Source organism: Balaenoptera physalus (assembly GCF_965194825.1).
Source record: "Balaenoptera physalus genome assembly, contig: HAP1_SCAFFOLD_1563, whole genome shotgun sequence".
In the NCBI taxonomy this organism is placed as follows: domain Eukaryota; kingdom Metazoa; phylum Chordata; class Mammalia; order Artiodactyla; family Balaenopteridae; genus Balaenoptera; species Balaenoptera physalus.
This window is the reverse complement of record NW_028125233.1, coordinates 159,327-164,264: the sequence shown is the minus strand read 5'-3', so window position 1 is coordinate 164,264 and position 4,938 is coordinate 159,327. Positions and strand designations below refer to the sequence as shown.

The following is a 4,938-nucleotide window of genomic DNA, read 5'->3' as shown; positions in this document are numbered from 1 at the left end:
TTTAATGTGCCAAGCAGTGGTCAAGATTCTTGGAATGTATCAGTAAACTAGCATTCTAGAAGAGGGAGATAGACAGTAAACAATTAGCATACTAAATAAGTAAATCATCTAGTGTTTTTATAAATTATTAGTGACATAAAAAATTAGAAAATACTGGGACTTCCCTGGTGGTGCAGTGGGTTAAGAATCTGCCTGCCAATGCAGGGGACAGGGGTTCGATACCTGGTCTGGGAAGATCTCACATGCTGTGGAGCAACTAAGCCTGTGCACCACAACTACTGAGCCTGCGTGCCACAACTACCAAAGCCCGCCCGCCCTAGAGCCCGAGCGCCACAACTACTGAGCCCATGTGCCACAACTACTGAAGCCCACGTGCTCTAGGGCCCTTGTGCTGCGAGTACTGAGCCCTCGTGCTGCAACTACTGAAACCTGTGCGCCTAGAGCCCGCGCTCTGCAACAGGAGAAGCCACCACAATAAGAAACCCATGCAGCACAACGAAGAGTAGCCCCTACTCACCACAGCTAGGGAAAGCCCGTGTGCAGCAACAAAGACCCAAAACAGCCACTCCCCCCCCAAAAAAATTAGAAAATGCTGAGGAAGATTAGAAGTATTTGGGAAATTGCAGCAGGATGCAGTTTAAATAGAGTGGTAAGGGTAGGATTCATTGAGAAGACGACTTCTTAGCAATCTATTCCATATTTAGATGGCTCTAACTAAGAAACACTTTATCTTCTATTGAACCCAAACCTGGTCGTTGTTAACCCCTACTACTGATCTTTGAAGATTCTCCCTCCAGAGTCATAGAAAGTAAATCTAATTCTCTTCTATGTGGCAGATTTTCAAAATAAGTTTTCCATTATAAAAGTATAAATTCTCAATATTAAAAAAATACACAGAAATAAAAAAGACAAAGTCTTACCACTCAAAGATAACTATTATTAATATTTTAATGTATTTCTACAGGTCTTTCCTCTGTATTGCTTATTTGTTTACATAGTTGTGTATAGTATGTATAATGTGGAATTCAGTTTTTCTACTTTACATTGATAATAAAATATTCATTTTATTTCCTATCTTCACATTTTTTATCATTCTACTACACATTAAGTGTTTTTAACCCTTCTCATAATGTTAAAAATTTAGGCTGGATTAAATTTTCAATAATAAAGAATTCTGTAATAAAGACTTCCTGTTCATAGCATACCCATTCTCCCCTGCTGCCCCATTTCACATAAGTTTCCTGATTTCAGAGTGAAAAATTATGTCATTTATAAAGTTTCGTTTTTTTAAATACTAACTGCTAAAATTCTTTCTAAAATGTCTGTGACATGGTAGTAATTTGATTATTATAGAAGATGAAATCTTTTTCTTCTTCTTATTTTTTTGCTTCATTGGGTCTTCATTGCTGCACGCGGGCTTTCTCTAGTTGCGGTGTGGGGGGCTACTCTTCGTTGTGGTGCGCGAGCTTCTCACTCTTCTCACTGCAGTGGCTTCTCTTGTTGTGGAGCACAGGCTCTAGGCATGCAGGCTTCAGTAGTTGTGGAGCATGGGCTCAGTAGTTGTGGCTCGCGGGCTCTAGAGCACAGGCTCAGTAGTTGTGGAGCACGGGCTTAGTTGCTCTGCGGCATGTGGGATCTTCCCGGACCAGGGCTCGAACCCGTGTCCCCTGCACTGGCAGGTGGATTCTTAACCACTGCGCCACCAGGGCAGTCCCTGAAATCTTTTTCTATACACTTGTTTTTCTTTCATGATGTGGTAGAAACTCTGTCTCTGTAACAGCATTTTGATATTTAGCTGGGTACATACTGCTCATCTGTACACTGTATTTCCCAATCTCCCTTGCAGACATGTATGGACATATGACTGAGTCTGGGCCCATAGGTCAAGGGTGAGAATAATGTCTGCAACTTCCAGGCATCCCATGAAAACACTCCACTGGCTGCTGCTAAAATTTATCCTCCCCATTACTCTTCTTTTCCAGTATTTTCTTTATTATTCTTCCTGAAAAAACTTAAGATCAATTAAACAAGTTCAAAAGAACAATTCCATTAGAATTTTGAGTAGAATTACATTAGAGTTTAAATTCATTTGGGAATAAATGACATCTTTAAATATTCAATTTTCCCATTCAGAAATATCCCATCCCTCCTTTTAGTCTACTGTCCTTTTCTATGCCTACACAAAGGATTAGTATTGCCATCACATGAGCCCTATAAAATTCTTGTTTAGGTTACTCCTCAGTATTCATGGGGTTGTACTGCTCATTCAAATAGAATTTTGTAGATAGCTACCACTTCTCCTGATTAAACACAACAGCTTCTTCAGTTTATCCTTATGGACCATGGTCTTCTCTTGCATCCTGTAATCACCTCTAGATGGACTCCTAGTTGCCCATGTCTAGTTTATAAAAATCAAAATACTCTAGACAGAGTCTGATAGTCCCAGAGTAGAATGAGATCTCCTTCATTCTGGATGCAATAACAACTTATAAACTACTTAGAATTGTGTTACCATCCTTGGCCACTCCATGATTCTGATGATTTGACATGGAATCCATATTACTAGTACCCTGCTTCCAACCAAGGAACTGACTTCATAGTGAAGGAAATGAGACAAAAGGCTGACGCCTAAAGGGAGTCACTGTTCTCCTCACAAGCCTGATCACCCACAGCTATGGTAAACTCAAGAACAAAAAAGCGAGTGAACAATTTACTGATAACTGTCATGGCACAAGCTGGGAGGCATCACTTTCTGAGGCTGGAATGCTAGCTTACTGAATACGGCATGTGCTCAGAACCACATGTGGCACTTGCCTATCCCACAGACAGAATGCATGTATTTAGGAACAAAGGCAGAAGCCTTTAAAATCTTTTGCTTTCTATCTCTGTGACTCTGCTTTGTTTGATGGAAGATCTTAGAAATAAGGGAGGGGCACTTCTACCGGGAGACAGGAGCCATCTAGTCATTTTACATTCTTTATGTCACTGAAACAATACAGGGAATAGGATGCCATAGTGTTGACTAAAACTACAATTGACCTTAACTATCAGGGAGAAATAAGGTTACCTTAAAAGAAGAAAGTCAGTAGGAGTATGGCTTACACCTAGGGGACCACTTTACCAAGCCTGGTCATAGAAATTAACAAAAAATTACCTTAAACCTATGCAGGGCTAGCAAAGCCTTAGACTACTTAGGAACACTTGTACCAACCTATCAGGCAAAACCCCAGCCAATGAGAACCTGGCTGAATTCAAGGAGAATGAAGAAATGTATAGAGGCTGGAAGAATTTAAATAACAGGAAAAATAGGTTGTAGCCTCTACTTCTCTTTGGACGTTGCTGTAGTCATTATTGTTAGGATATTGACTTAGTAGTTTTCTTCCTCCACCAGTGTATATAAAGCTTGGTGGTGATGGTTAAATTTACCATTTAGTTCAAAGTTTGCAGAAAATGGACAACAACAATTGGGCAGAATTACAATGGACCCAGAGCAAGAATGGTTACCATGTGGAGATGGAGAATTCAGAGGCAAGATAAGTGGCTTTTTGAAATTCTCAACAACTTTATGTTTGGATGCAGAAGTCTTAAAGTTACTTTGGACTGCCTATCTCTGGGGGAAGAAGCGACTATTCAGCAAATAATGGTTGTTCCTGGGAGAGAAAGAAAGGACTGGAGAAGGGTAAAGAAGAAAGTCCAACCATAAAATTTATTTCTTCAAAAAACTTGCAAATGGAACTAAATATAAACATATAGCATATTACTCTTAATTTGTTAATTCAGAGCAGTGGACACATAGTCATAAATTCAACATGCTATTCTGTATACTTTTTTTTTTTTTTAAAGCAATTCCTTTATTTTTATTATTTATTTATTTATTTTTGGCTGTGTTGGGTCTTCGTTTCTGTGCAAGGGCTTTCTCTAGTTGCGGCAAGCGGGGGCCACTCTTCATCGCGGTGCGCGGGCCTCTCGCTATCGCGGCCTCTCCTGTTGCAGAGCACAAGCTCCAGACACGCAGGCTCAGTATTTGTGGCTCACGGGCCTAGTTGCTCTGCGGCATGTGGGATCTTCCCAGACCAGGGCTCGAACCCGTGTCCCCTGCATTGGCAGGCGGATTCTCAAGCACTGCGCCACCAGGGAAGCCCTATTCTGTATACTTTTAAAATATTTTTTAAAATTTTACTTCTGAATCCACAGAGTTAAAAATATTTTATTATTAAACCAAATAATATTTCTCTTTTAAAGGAGTCCTTTCTACCAAGTACCTGTATGTAAAGGTAAGACCATGAACTGTGGGCTCTCTATAGACTGATCCATTTGATGTCAGAAGAGGTATAAAATACACTTTCACAGTTGGATTTCCTCTCCTGTGCTCTTCCACCAACATGAAAACAGCATAGCCCAGAGTAGCCTGGGTTTCAGTACAAGGCATGTGGAACAGACCCAAACCGTTTTTGCATCCTGATGCCAAACTCCAACGGACTCATAAGCCCATGAGTGAGGAAAGCAAATGTCTGTTGTTATAAAGCACTGAGATTTTCGAGGTTCTTATACAGTATCACGGTGGCAATAGGTAACTGACACATTAAAGGTGTTCTGTGTGATATTGATTAGACTATACATTTGGGGGGCATAATTTTATTTCACAATAAAAGTGTATAAGAAATATAACCATCTCGGGCTGCCCTGATAGCTCAGTGGTTAAGAATCCGCCTGCCAATGCAGGGGACACGGGTGCCAGCCCTGGTCCGGGAAGATCCCACATGCCGCGGAGCAACTAAGCCCATGTGCCACAACTACTGAGCCTGCGCTCTAGAGCCCGCGAGCCACAACTACTGAGCCCATGCACCACAACTACCGAAGCCCACGTGCCTAGAGCCCGTGCTCCACCACAAGAGAAGCCACCGCAATGAGAAGCCCGTGCACCGCAATGAAGAGTAG

At 41.3% G+C, this 4,938-nt stretch overlaps 1 long non-coding RNA gene across 1 annotated transcript; it reads right to left on the bottom strand.

The window, feature by feature from the left end:
• Positions 1–1,336: 1,336 nt before the first annotated feature.
• Positions 1,337–4,653, bottom strand: LOC309653972. Its single transcript, XR_014259690.1, has 2 exons — positions 4,155–4,653; positions 1,337–3,824 (listed from the first exon to the last, which is right to left on the bottom strand). It is a non-coding gene; the product is annotated as an uncharacterized lncRNA (long non-coding RNA).
• Between the last annotated feature and the right edge of the window lie 285 nt (positions 4,654–4,938).